The sequence below is a fragment of the Chiloscyllium plagiosum genome, unplaced genomic scaffold (genome assembly GCF_037043375.1).
Source record: "Chiloscyllium plagiosum isolate Xiang-an unplaced genomic scaffold, Cpla_swu_hap1 HiC_scaffold_16, whole genome shotgun sequence".
In the NCBI taxonomy this organism is placed as follows: Eukaryota; Metazoa; Chordata; class Chondrichthyes; order Orectolobiformes; family Hemiscylliidae; genus Chiloscyllium; species Chiloscyllium plagiosum.
Window position 1 is genome coordinate 64,590,025 of NW_028270154.1, and position 19,384 is coordinate 64,609,408.

General features: G+C 41.3%; 1 long non-coding RNA gene across 2 annotated transcripts in view; it reads right to left on the reverse strand.

Annotated features, from left to right (window-relative positions):
- Positions 1–19,384, reverse strand: part of LOC122556754 (uncharacterized) — an 81,143-nt gene that overhangs the window by 11,177 nt on the left and 50,582 nt on the right. For both annotated transcript variants that reach the window (XR_015759806.1, XR_015759807.1), the window contains 2 exons: positions 15,786–15,885; positions 9,881–10,094 (listed from right to left, as the gene is read on the reverse strand). This is a non-coding gene — a long non-coding RNA (uncharacterized LOC122556754). The remainder of the gene's footprint in view (positions 1–9,880; positions 10,095–15,785; positions 15,886–19,384) is intronic.

Consider the following 19,384-nt stretch of genomic DNA (forward strand, 5'->3'; position numbering starts at 1 on the left):
TCAGGAATAAAAGAATGACTGGAGTAAAATTAGGGCCAATCAAAAATAATAGTGGAAAGTTGTGTGTGGAATCTGAAGACATAGGGGAAGCGCTGAATGAATACTTTTTGTCAGTATTCACAATGGAAAAGAGCAATATTAGTGAGAATATGGAGATACAGGCTACAAGATTTGATGGGATTGCATTGACAAAGAGGAGGCTTTAGCAATTTTGGAAGATCTGAAAATAGATAAGACCCTGGGGCCGGATGGGATTTGTACTCGGATTCTCTGGGAAGCCAGGGAGAAGATTGCAGAGCCTTTGGCTTTGATCTTTATATCATCCTTGTCAACAGGAGTAGTGCCATAAGACTGGAGGATAGCAAATGCTGTTCCCTTGTTTAAGGAGTATCAGGACAGCCCAGAAACTATAGGCCAGTGAGCCTTACTGCGGTTGTGGGTAAGGTGTTGGAAAAGGTTATAAGAGATAGGATTTATATTCACCTGGAAAGGAATAATTTGATTGGGGATAGTCAACACTGTTTTGTGACGGATAGGTCATGCCTCACTAACCTTCAAGAATTCTTCAAGAAGGTGACAAAACAAGTGGATGAGGGTAAAGTGGTTGATGTGGTGTATGTGGTCTTCAGTAAGGCATTTGATAAGGTTCCACATGGTCAGCTATTGCACAGAATAAAGAGTTTCGGGATTGAAGGTGATTTAACAGTTTGAAACAGAAATTGGCTAGCTGAAAGAAGACAGAGGGTGGTGGTTGACAGGAAATGTTCATCCTGGAGCTCAGTTACCAGTAGTGTGCCGCAAGGATCTATTTTGGAGTTACTATTGTTTGTCAGTTTTATAAATGATCTGGAGGTGGGCATAGAAGGATGGATTAGTAAATTTGCAGATGACACTAAGGTAGGCAGAGTTGTGGATAGTGCCAAAGGATGTTGTGGGTTACAGAGGGACTTAGATAAGATGCAAAGCTGGGCTGAGAAGGAGCAAGTGGAGTTTAATGCAGAAAAGTGTGAGATAGTTCACTTCGGAAGAAGTAATAGGAATGCAGAGTGCTGGGTTAATGGTAAAATTCTTGGCAGTGTGGATGAACAGAGAGATTTCGGTGTCCAGGTGCATAAATCCCTGAAAGTTGCCACCAGGTTGACAGGGTTGTTAAGAAGGCATATGGTGTGTTGGCATTTATTGGTAGGGGAATTGAGTTTCGGAACCATGAGGTCATGCTTCAACTGTACAAGACACTGGTAAGGCCACACCTGAAGTATTGCGTACAGGTCTGGTCACCAAAATGTAGGAAGGATGTGGAAGCTTTGGAAAGGGTTAAGAGGAGTTTTACTAGGAATTTGCCTGGCATGGAAGGAATGTCTTATGAGGAAAGTCTGAGGGAACTGAGGCTTTTTTTCATTGGAGAGAAGAAGGTGACTTAAATGAGATATATAAGATAATCAGAGGGTTAGATAGGGTGGACAGTGAGAGCCTTTTTCCTCGGATGGTGAAGGCTAACCTGAGGGGACATAGCTTTAAATTAAGGGGTGATAGATTTAAGAAAGATATCAGAGGTAATTTCTTCAGTCAGAGAGTAGTAGGGGCATGGAACGACCTGTCTCCAACAGTAGTAGACTTGTTAACGTTAAGAGCTGGAAATGTGTTGCTGGAAAAGCGCAGCAGGTCAGGCAGCATCCAGGGAACAGGAGAATCGACGTTTCGGGCATAAGTCCTTCTTCAGGAATGGGGAAAGTTTGTCCAGCAGGCTAAGATAAAAGGTAGGGAGGAGGGACCTGGGGGAGGGGCGTCGGAAATGTGATAGGTGGAAAGAGGTCAAGGTGAGAGTGATAGGTCAGACTGGGGTGGGGGCGTAGAGGTCGGGAAGAAGATCTCAGGTTAGGAAGGCGGTGCTGAATTTGATGGATTTGACTGAGACAGGGTGGGGGGAGGGGAAATGAGGAAACTGGTGAAATCCGAGTTCATCCCTTGTGGTTGGAGGGTTCCTAGCCGGAAGATGAGGCGTTCTTCCTCCAACCGTCGTTTTGTTGTGGTCTGACGATGGAGGAGTCCAAAGACCTGCATATCCTTGGTGGAGTGGGAGGGGGAATTGAAATGTTGAGCTACAGGGTGGTTGGGTTGGTTGGTCCGGGTGTCCCAGAGGTGTTCTCTGAAACGCTCCGCAAGTAGCCGGCCTGTCTCCCCAATATAGAGGAGGCCACATCGGGTGCAGAGGATGCAATAGATGATATGTGTGGAGGTGCAGGTGAATCTGTGGCGGATATGGAAGTTTCCTTTGGGGCCTTGGAGGGAAGTGAGGGGGGAGGTGTGGGCGCAAGTCTTGCACCTCCTGCAGTTGCAGGGGAAGGTGCCGGGAGTGGAGGTTGGGTTGGTGGGGGGTGTGGATCTGACGAGGGAGTCACGGAGGGAGTGGTCTTTACGGAATGCTGATAGGGGAGGGGAGGGAAATATATCCTTGGTGGTGGGGTCCGTTTGGAGGTAGCGGAAATGACGGCGGATGATACGCTGTACATGGAGATTGGTGGGGTGGTAGGTGAGGACCAGTGGGGTTCTGTCCTGGTGGCGGTTGGAGGGGCGGGGTTCAAGGGCGGAGGAGCGGGAAGTGGAAGAGATGCGGTGGAGGGCATCGTCGACCACGTCGGGGGGGAAATTGCGGTCCTTGAAGAAGGAGGCCATCTGGGTTGTGCGTTTTTGGAACTGGTCCTCCTGGGAGCAGATGCGGCGGAGTCGAAGGAATTGGGAGACTGGGATGGCGTTTTTACAGGGGGCAGGATGGGAGGAGGTTTAGTCCAGGTAGCTGTGGGAGTCGGTCGGTTTGTAGTAGAAACTACTACAAACTGACCGACTCCCACAGCTACCTGGACTACATTCTTCACCACCATTCTTGAAGGTTCATGCCAGTCATCTTCAACTGGTCAACACCAGGCCTTGCTAGAACCTCATGTGTCACATGTAGCAGAGCTCCTATTTGGTGTAATTGTGGGAACCACCCTTGTCACTTTGGAAGCAAAGGGAAGGGTATCTATGCAGATTGCCAATTTCAGTGACAAAGGCATTTGCCTCCAATCTAGAATATCCATAGTTGTTCTTAAACCTACCAGTAGCATGGACTAGACAAACTGAAGGAGATATTTGTAACCTAATTTCAAAGATGGACATTGACAAATTGGAAGAGATTCAGAGGAGGCATCTTATTTCTACTGTCAAAAAGTATGGGAAAACGTGATGATAACATCAGGCATTGTGACCCAAGAGCCACAGGATTGTGACTAAAAATGGCCATCCAATAAAAATTTCTTACTTCCAGATGCTCATCCATCAGTGGGAGGAAGTCTGGGACTACCTGCAAACTTCTTCGGAGCAAAGTGTCATGTAACAGTCCTCATGAGGTAAACTGCTGAAGTTCTGGATTCTGTTGACATGTCACTGGGCTCATAACATTAACTCTGCTTTGACCCCATAGATGCTGCCAGATCTGCTGAGTTTTACCAGCAATTTCTATTTTGGTTTCACATCTTCAACATCTGTAGTGCATTGCTTTATTTTTGTTTGATATTGTTATGGTAAACTGAGTTTCTGTTTCAAGGAGCCAGGTAATAAGTACAAGACTCAAAAAGATGCTTTCTTAGGATTGTGGAAGCTTTAGAAATTCTCAAAGGAAAGTATTACTGCAGTCTCATTTTGACCATGGGTTATAACCAGCTACTTATCGCTGAACAAAACGTTCAAAATTTAATATTCAGAATCAGCAAATATATGAGAATGTCGTTGGGCTCTGTAATGCCTCTGCCATCTTTGTCCGTGTAATAGATAAAACTTTTGGAACGTTTAATTTCCAAATCCACCTTCTGTGTTTGGACAACATTCTCATCCGCAGGAGAACCTTGAAAGACACTGTCTTATCTAATTTGTGAAGTTTATTTTGAAAGTTAAACCAGGGAAGTGCCAATATTCTGGATAAAAACTTGATTCCAAGGAAGGTATTATGACAATTATAACAATGTCTGAGTGGTACAGGAGTCAGATATAGAGGAAACGGCATGGATTACTTGTTCTAGCATGTTACTGTAGGAGGTTTGTGCAAAGCAATGCACAGTTGACTGCTCTACTCTTAGATTTGCTGAAGAAATCAGAGAATGCAGCAGAAGTGATTGGGAGAGTATATGTGAGGCATGATACTTCATGAAGCATCATGAAGGAGATGCAACAGCATGTGAAATCTCCTTTTACAACCCCACACAGAAGCTTGTGTCATCATCTGGCCTTGGCTACCCGAATTTGTACATCCTTTTCATACCAGAGCACAGGTTTGAGGGCAGAAAAAGATGGTTAACACTGAATGTATAACATGAAGATGCCAGTGCTGAACTGGAGTGGACAAAGTCAGAAATCACACAACACCAGGTTATAGTCCAACAGGTTTATTTACAATCATGAGTTTTAAGAGCATTGCTTCTTTGTCTGCTGAAGAATGAAGGAGCAACACTCCAAAAGCTTGTGTTTGTAAATAAACATTGGACTATAACCTGGTGTCATGAGACTTCTAACACTGAATGCAGTTTGATTCTCAAGCTGAATGAAGAAAATATGTGGAATTATTCCAGTGTGAAACTTGAACAGCTAGCTTTGGCCTAGTGCTCTATTGGAATGTCTCTTAACTTTGAGGAAATAATCTATTTACTTTCAGACATCTGTCAAACTTACAGCAATAGAGACTCAATTCACTCAGTTTCAAATCCAGATCTGATACAGGTCACATAACTTAGAAGACTGACCATGACAGGGATCCTACCCTATAGTAATTCAAGTGCGGTTGTGGCTGATACCATAGTCAAACTTGCAGAGTGTCTCTGATACACTTATGATTGAGATCCAAACCTAGTCCAAACAGTTGGAACTAAGCTTGTTTTTATCTTTATCATCTATCTCGAACAGGAATCTCAGATAGTTTCGGCTGTTTCACCCAGAGATCAGTAGAGTTCATCATTAGTGGAAGGACTAAAATCGACAAACCCATTACCAATTGTTAAGGAGGTCCAAGCTGGCATGGAAACTGTTGCACTGCTGGAAGAGGATTAGGGAGGGAGATGGAGTCCTCTATCTGCTAGTTCATACAAGCCTCAAGTGTTAAATTTTGGAAACACTTCAGGATCAAGCAAGACAACAAGAAACTGAAAAGATGATTGTTTTGACCAGATAGCAGTGATACTGGCCCAGGCTGGTTGCTGATAGTGATGATTGTTATTGAAATTGGTCAAAGCAGTAAAAGTGACTTCATCATGAAATTCCTGGCTATGCAATAGGTTTATTGATCCTCGATCCCAATAGTACCAGGACTGAGAATATTCATCTTCACAGATACCTTCACCAGGATCATGCAGGCCAGTCCAACTCGTGACCAAAAGGCTTCAACTGTAGCCAAAGTGTTAGTGCATGATTGGTTTATCTGATTTGATGTTCTGTGTCATATTCATAGTAATCATGGGTGCAACTCCAACAGCAAGATCCTACAGGAGCCTTGCAAAATCAATGCATTGTCAAGAGCCACGCCACTCCCATCATCCACAGAGTGATGGACAGTGCAAGTGAGTCAACTGTACTCAGTATGACCATCTACGCACCTTGACACCTAAGAGAAAATGATAGTGGCCCGAACAACTTCCACACTTGGTTAATGCTTATAATAGCATCCCACACTCAACCACAAGCTATTCTCTATACTAACTCTTCCTTGGACAACCCAATCCTTCCTATGGACTATCTCCTTGGATTCACCACACCTTCTGATTGTGATGGTCACATCAATGAATGGTCAATTGAGGATCACACAAAGTTAAACCAGGCATTCAAGATGGTGTCCAAAAACACAGATAGAAACATTGATGAAACAAAGTTGAACAAATGCAAGGCTGGCAAGGCTGATCCTCCAATTGGAGCAAGACTATTCTTCTGAATTCAGAATATCAGAGGATCCTGAACCCACAACATCGTCACATGGCTGGACACAGGGGGTCCACCCATTTTGGTGAACCAACAGCTGGATGGCTGTTCAGAAAATAGTTCACAGAGGGAAGGCAGTTGCTTGGGGCCAAAGTCTGGTGAATGACGTGAAAGCAAGCAACTGACTCATCGATATTGATTGACTTATTGTTGCCACATGTACTGAGATACAGTGAAATGTGTTCTTTTGCAATTTATACGGGCAGATCATAACATACAAAATGTATCAGGATAGCAGAACAGAGTGCAGAATACTGTGTTTCAGCCAATAGAGAGGATGCAGAGAGCTCGATCAGAATTAACATTTCAGAGGTCTGTTCAAAAGTCTGATAGCAGCAGGCATGAAACTGTTCTTGAATCTTTCGTACGTGTGTTCAAACTTTTATATCTTCTGACTGATGGAAGAGAGTCAAAGAGAGTATAACTGGGTGGGAGGAGCCTTTGATTAAGTTAGTTGCTTTCCCAAGGCAGCAGGAAGTATAGATGGAGTCAATGAATAGAGGCTGGTGTGTGTGATTGCCTGGCCTGTGTTCATGACTCTCTGTAGTTTCTTGCAGTCTTGGGAAGAGAAGTTGCCATACCATTCTGTCATGCACTCAGATAGAATACTTTCTATAGTGCATCTATAAAACTTGGTAAGAGTCCTTGTGGACATGCTGAATTTCCTTAGCACTTGACGAAGTACATACATTCCTGTGCTTTCTTGACCATCACATCAATGTGGGTGGACTAGGACAGATTATTTGTGATCATCACTCCCAGAACTTGACGCTGTCAACGAATCTCCACCTCAGCACTATAGGCGCAGACAGGGGTGTGCCTTTCATTTCACTTCTGAAGTCAATGATTAGCTCCTTTGTATTGCTGATGTTGATGGAGAGATTGTTGTCTTTACATCATGCCATTAAGCACTCCATCTCTTTCCTTTCTCATGGTTTTTTGAGATCAATTGATGATGCCATCAGCAAGCTTGTAAATGGATTTGGGGTGGAATTAGGCCACACAGTTATGAGTGCATAAGAGTATAGTAGGGGGCTGAGTACACAGCTTTGTGGGGCGCCAGTGTTGAGGATTATGGTGGAGGGGGTGTTATTGTCTGTTCTTATTGATTGCAGTCTATGGGTCAGGAAGTTGAGGATTCAATTACAGAGGGAGGAGTTGAAACTTAGGTCTCGGAGTTTAGAGATGTGTTTGTTTGGAATTATGGTGTTGAAGGCAGAAATGTAATCAACAAGCAGGACCCTGACGTAGGTATCCTTGTTATCCAGAAATTCCAGGGGGATGAGTATATAGGACCAGGAAAATGGCATTTGCTGTGGACCTATTGAGCCAGGAGGAGAATTGCAAAGGTTCAAGGGAATTTGTTAGGCTTGAGTTGATGTGAGCTATGACTAACCTCTCAATGCACTTTACAATTATGGAGGTCAGAGCCAGCATAGTCATTGAGGCGTGCTGCATGATTTTTCTTTGGCCAGGATGACAGCGCAGGTAGGGACTTCAGTTCATAGTCGGAGAGGTTAAAGATTTCTCCAAATACTTCTGTCAGCTGATCCACACAGGTTCTGAATGCATGACTGGGGACTCCACCTGGGCCAGTTACTTTCTGTGGGTTCACACTCAAGAAGGCCGATCTAATATCTGCAGTGGTGACCGTGGGTACAGGTTCTTGCAAAGCTTTTGGGATAGGTGACATTGTTTCACTGACGTTCTGTTCAAAGGAAACATAGAATGCTTTGAGTTCATTGGGTATGGTAACCCACAACTTTTGACATTGCTTTTGTAGCATGTTACGTTGTGCAAGCCTTACTACAAAAAACAGGCGTCCATGAGGTAGGTCTGGGTATCAAACTTAGTTTGGTATTGCCTCTTGAGCTTCTCTGATGCTCTTTTGAAGTTCGTACCTGGATTTCCTGTAGAAGTCAGGGCTACCCAAATTGTGCGCCTCAGACCTGAGCTTCAGTAAGCAGTGGATCTCCTGGTTCATCCATGGTTTCTGGTTGGGGAACATTTGGATTAACTTCTTTGTAATGCAGTCATCTTCACAGTTACTAATGAAATCTGTGATGATAGTGGCATACTTGTTTAGGTTGGCTGTTAGATTCTTGAATGTAGACCAGTCCACAATTGTATGCAGTCCCATAGAATTGGGTGATCTGCAACAGTCTGGATTCCATTGAAAGCACTAGTAAAGTCAAGCTGAGAAGGTCTTCCCAATCAAATACTGGATGTCACCAACCTTTGCCAATTGTCCAGATTGCTGATGCAAGAAGAAAGTGCTGCCACTGATGTGGATGTAAACATTCTAATCATCATGACACAACCAAACTTAATGGTCACACAACAGCTTCATAAATGGTTACTGTGTGGTACATGTATTTGAAAGTCTGGAAAATCTGAAGCAGGGCAGTATGTAATAGGGCCTTCCACCGGCAGGTGGCAACAGTGAGGGAGAGTGATGAGCAGGAGAGTTTGAACAGTCAATCAAACCCTCTCTGAGGGAATGGTGTCTTTCTCAGAAAGAGATCTCATAGAGAGGGGGAGAGACAGGCAAAGAAATTCCTGAACTGTATGTGAACTACAAGCTTACTCCATATAAATTATCTGTTTTCCTTGTTATTTCCTGTAATATGGAACCTGGAGTGTCAGGGTGTGATGGTGCAAGTAAGGTGGAGTTGGACAGTGATGAGGAAGCCTGAAGTGAACTGCAGGTTGTAAATCCAGGGGGAGCATTCAGTGACGCAAGGCTTACTCTAGCCTTGGAAAATGTTTCAAGGGTGATCTGACAGAGGGTGGTAACTGAAAAACAAGATCATCTTGCACTCATCAAACAGGATAGATAGTACAGACAAAATGAAACGAATTGTCACATCTCTATATAAACGGTGGGATAATTGATTTAATTTTGCTGCAGTTGTCACAAATATTTGATGGAAATATTTAGAGATTTATAGTTTGAATAATAATCTTAGTATCATTTTTTTCCAACAAATTTGTTGGAACTATTTGTCTGCAATCGAATCTCACACTAGACCTTTTGTTGCTCGAAGCCCTCATACAAACAACACCCCTGTCAGGCAGCTGAACTTGTTCCTGATAACCTCTGCCCACAGATAGTCATTTTCTCTCCAGGAGCGACAGCTAAATAAGATAATGTAACCTCTAACTGAACACATTACCATGCACTACATTTGAATATGCAACAGTAGGGCCCAATCATTCTTACAAGAGTTGATTACAAATTATTACATTACTTGCATCCCTGGTCACTCCCTGATCATGCTCCAGCACACTAATGCCATTTGCTTTAATTGTTGCTCCTTGGTAGGTCAACAATAATGTCATTCAATTATGTCATTTTGCAGAGGATACACATTACAATCTGCTCCTATGAAATCTAAACAGTGAAATCTCAGTTTAGAAATACCAACTGTACATTGTGTAACTGCTAGTCAAAGGTCCAGAGCATCATTGTGCTTGTGTTTAGGAATGTGTGGTTGGAATCATGACCAAAACTTCTTGTACAACTTCTGCCACCTGTAAAACAGAGGCTATTATTAAGCAAAATGCAATGAACACAGGCACTGCCTGTTAAAAATCAGCTTCATGGGGAGATTCAAGATGGCAGAGACCCAGCAAGTCTGAATCTGTAGTGCTCTGCCTAAGACTCGGGCAAAGTGGGGCACCCGCCTTCACCACACTTTTTAATTAATTTAAAATAGCTTTTGCCCAGCATAGTTAATAATTTTGCATCAAATTTAAACAGTTTGGTGCTGTTCTTAAAATGACTCAGGGCAAAAATTCCTGAAGTTCTCAACAGGCAGGGACCCCTCCCCCACCCCTCCAGCTGTAGCGGAGACATCCACAGCCACCTTGGGGGACTTACCTGCAGAGGCGAGCCTGATCTCCATGATCAACAAGCTGCAGGAAAAGATCAACATCTTCATCAAAGAATCCAGGTCCAGGTCGGAGTCGCTCTTGGTTGTACTGCAGAAGCAGATGCTCCTGGAAGCCTCCAGAGTCCAGGGGAAGGATCCCCAGGCCATGATGCACAAGGGTTCCAGGATCATGCTATTTCAGGATTTTTCTCCAGCCATGGTCTGCAAGAGGAGGGCATTCAATGAGGTGAAGAAGCACCTAAGAGACCTAAATATCCAATACTCCTTGCGTTACCCAGCAACGCTGCGCTTCAGCCATGAAGGATCCGTATACAACTTTGGATCACCAGAGAAGGCTAAAGAATTTTTGGACTCTCTTAAATAGACTGTAAGATTCAAATTGTATGGATAATGATTTTGTTTTGCAGCCCCCCCCCCCCCCCCCCCGCACCCCAGCACCCCACCCCGGTTTACCCCTTCTTTCCTTCTCCATCCCTTTTTTTGATCATTACCTTTTCCAGGGGGCAGGGAGGGGGGCTTATTTGTTATTCACTCTGTGATTTCTCTCTTTACAGGCCATGCGGCCTATTTGATTTATGTGTGGGGTGGGGGGTGATTATTTTGACCTATCTTTTTTGCCAGGATTGTTACTTTGTACTTTTATATATTCATATTTTGTATTACGTTTGCTAAACGCACCTAGGTGTTGGTGTGGAGGGTGTGGGTGGGGGTGGGAGTGGGGATGGGGGAGGGGTCACTCAGTTTTAACTTTGGTTTTATAGAACACTTGAATTTGTCTACTCTACTCCATTTTATAATGTCAGAGTCGAGGGTGGGGCACTACTTAGGAGAGGTTATGGTGGGGTTATTGATAGGTAGTTATGCCCCTGGGAGCAAAGGGGAAAATTTCCTTTCAAATGTGTTTTGTATTTTTTTTACTTAGGAATAGTTTTTAATTGTATTGGGGTAAACGTCTTAAAGAATTTTTGCTTTTGTGAATTTTCCATGGTCTTTACTCAGGGTGTCTTGGGTGGGGTTCTTCCTCCTGGGGGGGTCTCAGGCTTGCCTGGACGATCACCTATTCGCTTAGGTGGTGCACCTGGAATGTCAAGGGGAGTAATTCACCAATCAAAAGGAAGAAGATACTTTCAAACATTAAAAAAGAAAGGGTTGATATAGCTCTTTTACAGGAGACACACCTACTTGACAAAGAGCACTTAAAATTACAACATGGTGGATATGACCAGGCCTTTTTTTCATCTTTTAGCTCAAAAAGTAAGGGAGTAGTCATCCTCATTCGGAAGAATCTTCCTTTTAAATTCTTAAGCCAGATAAAAGATCAAATCCTTAATAAATGGAGACGAGTATGGGATTTTGAATCTTTATTGCCCCCTGGCACACCCCTTCAAATTTGTAACAGAAGCGTTCTCCAAGTTGATGGCTTTTGGGGCCCGCCATACAATCATAGGAGGAGATTTTAATTGTATTATGGACTCAGAGACAGATAGGATACCCAAGAGTACTATGGGTATATCTCTTAGATTCAGACAATTGGTGGATCTGAATAAGGAGCTAGGGCTAGTAGATGTGTGGAGGTGTCTTCACCCCCAGGGCAGAGACTTTACTTTCTACTCTAACCCACACAAGTGTCATACTGGAATTGATATGTTTTTTGCTCCCTCGACCCTTTTGAATTCCATATTGTCCTGCAAAATAGGTAACATAGCAATTTCTGATCATGCTACAGTATATATGGAAGTTAAGACTAGGGACAATGGGACAGGCCCCTGACATTGGCGTATGGATTCCTTTTTAATGAAGGATAGCAAATTTATAAAATATTCTTCTCAAGAACTCAAAACCTTTTTGGAAATTAATTCAGGTACGGCCAGTAACCCGTCGATGATGTGGGAGACCATTAAGGCTAATGTGTGAGGTTTGATCATCTCATATTCCGTGACCCAGAAAAGACAAAAGGGAGAACAACAATGCCTGCTCGAGGCTTGCTGGAAGGCAGCTGAGACAGCGTTTGTTGATAGGCCCTCTACTACTAAGCTACAAAGAATCACAGCCCTTAGGACAGCCTTGAATACCGCACTTACCCAAACAGCAAATTGTGAGATATAATTTGCAAAGCAAAGACTATATGAATATGGCGACAAGCCTGGAAGTATCTTGTTAGGATAAAAAAAGGCTCCTCAAGCTATTACGTCGATTAGGGAAAGTACTGGTACTCTGATTTGTGATCGTAAAAGGATCAATACAGCCTTTAAAAAGTTCTATTTTGAGCTGTATAAATCGCAGGACTGTGAGGATAGAACTAAGAAGATGGAGTCCTTCTATAAAAACTTGGCCTTTCCGGATTTAACCTCGGAGAAAGTGTCGATCCTGAATGCGCCCTGGTAACCCAGGAAGTACTCGATACAATTAAACAGCTTCAGAATGGCAAAGCACCTGGACCAGACGGATTTCAGGTTGAATTTTATCAAGAGTTCATAGGGGAACTGGCTGGTCCACTTGTAGGCATGTATAATTACTCACACAGTAAGGCTGCCTCCCGCCTTCATTGAGAGAAGCAAATATTTCGCTCATTCTTAAAAAAGGAAAGGCCCCAGAAGATTGCTCATCATATAGACCAATATCCTTGCTAAATGTAGATTTTAAAATCCTTTCTAAAACGTTAGCATTAAGATTGGAGAGGGCCTTACCATATACCATAAAAGAGGACCAGACAGGGTTTATCAAGGGCCGTAGATCATCTAACAACATTAGAAGGGTCTTAAATATGATACAAGCCTGTCAACAGGAAAGAATACAGGGGATAGTTGTCTCTTTGGATGCAGAGAAGGCATTTGACTGGGTTGAATGGTCATGTCTATTTTACACATTGGAAAGATTTGGTGTTGGAGAGGTATTTTCTAAATGGGTCTCAATACTATACAATGATCCCAAAGCATCCGTGTTTACCAATGGCTTAGGTTCGGATAGCTTCAGTGTGGGTATGGGCTGTCATCAGGGATATCCTCTCTCACCGTTATTATTCATGCTAATAATTGAACCACTAGCAGAAGCTATACGAACCGACTCTAACATAGTGGCTCCGAGGGTTGGTTCGGGTAAACATAAAATCACTCTCTATGCAGATGATGTCCTCCTGTTCTTAAGTAATCCTCTGATACCATACCCCGCTTAATTCAAGTACTTAATCTATTTAGTATGTTCTCAGATCACAAAATCAATTTTACGAAATCGGAGGCCATGCCATTGGCTGGTCTCGCCAGTATATCCAATTTATTGAACAGATCTTGTTTTCTCTTTCGGTGGTCACTGGAGGGTTTTCTATACTTAGGTATTTTTATCACCCCAGTATTTGGTCAGCTGTGTAAAGCCAATTTTGTACACCTACTAGAGAAAATAAGGCAGGATCTTCAACGCTGGGGAGATCTCCCAATATCCTGGTTACGCAGAGTAGCTCTAGTTAAAATGAATATTCTGCCTCGTCTCTTATATCCCATGAGAATGCTCCCTTTGATGTTGCTGAGATGGATGTTACTACACGGCTGGCTTGGTTCCTTTATTTGGAATCATAGACGACCCTTTATCAAATTAGAGAAGCTGCAGCTTCCACAAGCAAGGGGAGGACTGGATTTTCCAGAATTTAGGAGGTATCAGTTGAGCCCTTTTTAGGCTATGCAGCTGATTGGGTCTCTTGTGATCCACAATCAATCTGGTTAGACATCAAGACCTCCCAAGCAAAGTGTACCTTCATCAATTGTTTATTTTTAGATAAGATGAGAGCTATTATGGACTATTGTAAAAACCCTATTGTATTAAATACAATTAAAGCCTGGAGGATAATGTGGCAAGATGAGGGTAATTTTCAAAAAACCTGTCCTTATACTCCTATAGTGGGAGCATGGGCTTTTCAGCCAGGGCAGACAGATACTACATTTAGAACCTGGAAGTTCAGAGGTGTCTCTTGTTTAGGGGACCTGTTCGATGGGGAGGTTATGATGTCTTTGCGCAGCTCCACCAGAAGTTTGGACTGCCTAACGGAGACCTTTTTTCAGTATTTCCAAATATGAGATTATATACAGAAGAAGACCACATTATTAGACAGTCCCTACAAATTGGATAGGGAGAGAAGAGTTCTATGGCCAATGGGTCCACCCTCAATCAGTACTCTTTATCACTCATTACATAACGAGGTATCGAAAGACTGGAACGACTGTTTAAAATCTGGAACCAGGAATTGGGGTTAGAAATCCCTTCAGAAATGTGGGAGGATATCTGGGAAAATGCCAGAATGACCTCTATTTGTAATAGAACTCATGCTATTCAATTAAAGATACTCCACAGGGCTCATATAGCACTGGTGCTGGAAATGTGTTGCTGGAAAAGCGCAGCAGGTCAGGCAGCATCCAGGGAACAGGAGAATCGACGTTTCGGGCATAAGCCCTTCTTCAGGAAGAAGGGCTTATGCCCGAAACGTCGATTCTCCTGTTCCCTGGATGCTGCCTGACCTGCTGCGCTTTTCCAGCAACACATTTCCAGCTCTGATCTCCAGCATCTGCAGACCTCACTTTCTCCTCATATAGCACTGGGACAACTGACAAAAGTTAGGGTAGGAACATCCTCAAAGTGTCCTAAATGTAAAATAGAAGTGGGCACTCTCACGCACTGTTTATGGACATGTCACAAGATCTGCAAATACTGAGACAGAGTAGCGAATGTTTTGACAGAAATCTTGGAATGGAGATTGGATTGGATGCAGTGTCTCTTCTCCTGGGCTTTCCAAATCTGCCCTCCCTGGATGTGCACGGGAGGAAATTATTCTCCATTCTCTCTTTCTGTGCAAGGAAAAATATCTTAGTTAATTGGGTAGCTGAGGGCCCTCCAAGACTTTCGAATTGGCATAGGTTAATCATGGATATATCCCCCTTGACTTCCTACAAATATGGTGCACCAAAAAACTGAATTATTCTATAAAATATGGCAGCCCTTTTTGAACTATATAGACACAGATATTTCGGCCATATTGTCAAAGGCTTTTGTCTGGCTGTGGTAGTGGTTTTGGCTAATCCGGGGGACCCCCTCCCCTTCTGTATAAATACGGGGTTTATTATGATTTGATGTTAATCCATTTTGAGTACATATTTAATTATTTAATTATTACGTTATTTCTTATTAGTAATGTAAGATATCTTATTTTATGCTTTGGTCGTTTGTAAGATAGATTAGTAGTTAGCTGAGTTTTTTTCTTTTTTGTTGTTGTGTATTGGTTATTATTTATTTCTTTTATATATATATTTAATTGTATATTAGTGTTTATATTTGTTTGTATTCCTTTGTAATTTTGTAAAAAATGTTTAAAAATCTCTTTTTTCTTTCAATAAAAATACCTGTATATAAAAAAAAATCAGCTTCATGCCCATCCTTGAATATCTGTAGATCTGGTGAGGATAAGTGTTCAGGTTTGCTTGACAATATGACATGCATATGTGTTAATATACCTGGTGGTTTATATCACCTGATCATCAGCGCTGCATATTTTTTGCAGATGAGAGTTGATATATATCACTCAGAAGTGAACATAATGATGTTCCTATAGAATAACTGCATGATCAGTATTGTATTATGACTAAGTTCGCACTGGATGCCTCAAGAATTCCAATTAAATCTGTACAAAGAGTTAGAAAAATCTGAACAAAAGATTCAACATTGTATATTAAACAAGCAGTAGATGAAATTGGAAAGCAGAAAAGGAAGAACACAAATAGTTTCCATGCTAATATGACAACATTTAGATTATTTGCAAGTCATTGGTGCAATTATTTGAACAATATGAATATTATTGAGTAATTGATCTGTTCTGTGAAAAAAATAAGGAATTGTTGTAATGGCAAAGAATACCTTTTCACTTTTCAACATTCATGGTAATTTTCAAGAGGGTTGATATAATGGGGAAACTAATGCTTGTCCGGTTGATTTGTAACTGTGGATTCATCTTCCCCTACTTTGAAAAAGAAAGCAATTGAATTTATTTAGTACCTTTCATGACCACCACAGGTTTCAAAATGTTTTCCAACAAATTTATTTTGACTGTTACTTTTATAATGTAAGAAATGTGGCAGCCAATTTATATGCAGCAATCTGTGACAGATAGTAACATAAATGAACATATTTATCTCTTTTTTGTGATGTTGATTAAGAAATATATATTATCCATAACACAAGGGATGCCTTCCTTGCTCTTCTTAAAAAAAGTGCCCTAAGATCACTTACACCGTCCAAAATAGGCTATCAGCTTGAGTTTCAAACTTGAACTTCATCAAAAAAAACATTTCCAGTCAAGTAATGCTTCCTCAGTACAGCAATGGTGTTATCCTTATTTGTTGAGTTTAAACCCTGGTTCGGAACTTGTACTCTGACAACATTAGCAAGAGTGATACATTAGCAAGAGTATTATTAACTGAGCTACACCTACAACACATTGTTTTCTGCAGGCCATTTTCTGTCACTCTTGGTTCTAATGCATACACAATTCTTATCCAAATATTCCTGTTGAATCTGATTGACAGGTGATGACATTTTGGTATAGTTATAAGTAATACTGCGATGTGAAAATTAGTATACAGTCAAGAAAAAATCTCTCTGATTTCCTGACCAGAACTGCATTTAACAATTAATTTCTTCATTGATGTTTCCTTGTTTCCTGGGCTCAAAATGATTCCTTGCCAAGATTCTATGACCGGTCTTCTCCCTGAGTGGCCATTATTCATGTTCAGCCTTGACAGTAACCATTGTAACCTACTAGGAAGTAATTTATTAGGTAAACTCAACCTTATTCTTGTCCAATCTCATATTTGCTGCCAGTCGACGTAAGCACACAGCAATAGGAATAAAGATAAAATTATTGGCGTGCTGTTCTCTCATTAGAGATTAGACAGTTGCCACACCTCAAGTGAGGGGAGAGTTTGAGAAGGAAAATCCCTCATGGTAACCTCAGCCAATACAGAAATTGAACCCAAGCTGTTGGAATCATTTTGCATCACTGACCAGCCATCCAGCCAATTAAACTAACCAACTATAAGGCCCTGACCTACTTTTTCTGACTTCATCTGAACTTTCTCCCAATTTCAGGCATAATAATGATTTGAGTATTAATTTCCCTGAGAGCAGCAATCTGAAGGAATCAATACAAGAAACTTTCCTGAGTGGTTGAGGTACTCACTGGAAAATCTGTTTGAGAAGGGGAAGCACAGTGTATTTATTTCTAGGAAATAAAAGCATATCCAACTCTTTCACTGTTTAGAACATTTTCTTTAAATTTTCAAACTGCTATAAATTCCAAAATGATCACAAATGTTCGAATTCCATGTTAAGTTAGCTGCTGCCAACTAGGGAGAGTACCACAAGGATATGGTACAGATGTGATTTCTATAGGACTGGTGTGTGTGTATCTGTCATTGGTGAGACAGGATCAGACTACACTGAGATATTCCTTATGTTTTAATAGATTGATGACAACCACTATCTAGATTCACTCATGAAGAATGGCATCTTGAGTGAGTTGCTGGATGGCAACCAGTGCCAGAAAACTGTGTTCTGGAAAGACTCAATGCTTACAAGAAAGAAGTGGAGGAAATTGCAATGTTGTGCATACCATAGAAAACAAGAGGAAATTCTGTAGAAATCAGGTAACCACACTATGCAACAATGGGTTTAACTGAAACAGATTGCACTCAGTATATTATCCCTAACCCCAGTCCACTTTCAAAACCAGAAATGGAACCAAATTTCACATGGTCAATTTATCATATTGATTTTACCTAGCATGTGATAAATAGACAGATTTTTTTCCCCCTCACAAAGACGCTTATAAATCTCAAGGAGAAATCTTCATTGTCAGCATGCCCTTGCATTGATGGATGGCACTTCATTCTAAAGGTCAAAGTATGTCTTGACCTTCGATGAAGCAATTTTCAGAAAAAAATTCAGTTTTTTTTACATTAGCAGCTTCAACAAAAGAAAACAAAGTATATGGCACTGCATTTCATTAATCAGCTAAAGGATATTTCAAGATGCAAATAAGAAATAAACGCCCTAGGCTTAGATTCTTCATGGTGGAATAAATTTCTTACAGCTCTTTTTTGAGCAAGTACAAAGGACACATAGTACCACAAATCTGATGTTTTCAGTTAGTCAGGGAAGTAATTTTGTGATGTCTAAAATACCGCCAAGATTTTGACAGCTTAGATTCAGTGCAGGTAATTTTGACTTTGGCTGATAGTGTAAATGCAATTGCCCATTATTCTGAATTCAATAGACATGAAAACCAGGAGAGCTGTGCAATATGCCATTGAATCACTATTGATAATTTTATAGCATCTGCTAAAGTCAAAAATTACCTTCACTTTACTGAGTCACCTGTAATGGCTGCTCAAAATGTATGGATGTTGCGTCATAATAGATTGGATTTGGCAGTTTATTGCTTGATGTACATGTGCTACATAATGCTCTGTGCCATATGGTAAAGATTTTTGAAAACATATGAAAATGCATGGAATTACGTAGTTCTACTATTCTACTTTAATAACTATAATTTTTAAATAACACTGCACATTTTCAATATTAATAAACCTATGTGAGCTATGCATATGAGCTATGAGCTGCATCGGTCCTCTATTATACTGGAGGTAAAAACAATGACTGCAGATGCGGGAAACCAGATTTTGGATTAGTGGTGCTGGAAGAGCACAGCAGTTCAGGCAGCATCAGAGGAGCAGCAAAATCAACGTTTCAGTCAAAAGCCCTTCATCAGGAAGGGCTGATGAAGGGCTTTTGCCCGAAACGTTGATTTTGCTGCTCCTCTGATGCTGCCTGAACTGCTGTGCTCTTCCAGCACCACTAATCCAAAATCTATTATACTGTAGTTTAATGAGTACAAAGAATGGCATAAATTGTAAACCAATTGCTGCACAATTGTATTCAATTACAAATGAGCAAATAAGGAAAATACCGACTTTTCTCATCTATGATGCTGAGTTGGAACCAACTGATATAAACTAATTTCCAGAATTAGTGAACATCTCTATTATGTGAGAAACAGAATTGTAGAATTCAAACAAATTGAACTGCCAAAATTTCTAATGACTTAAAAGAAGTATAAAACAGGAAATTCATTGTTGAAACACAAAACCATTTCCTTCATCAGTATCATTCTAAATAATTTCACTTTGTGCTAAATACATTACATGATTGCATATAACCAACTCGAGGCAAAGCCAGAAAAATGGTTCCCTGTGCTGATATGTAACTAGAGATCAACGGCCTGACTCACGATCTCAAAAACTACACCACCACACCCACAGAACACACACCTAATCTCTGCACCCATAGAACACACACCAAATGAACACACCCAAAGAGCACGCAAGAATTACCGCACACATAATCACACACCAAATCATCCCATACATGATCACACACCAAATCACCGCACTGACAGA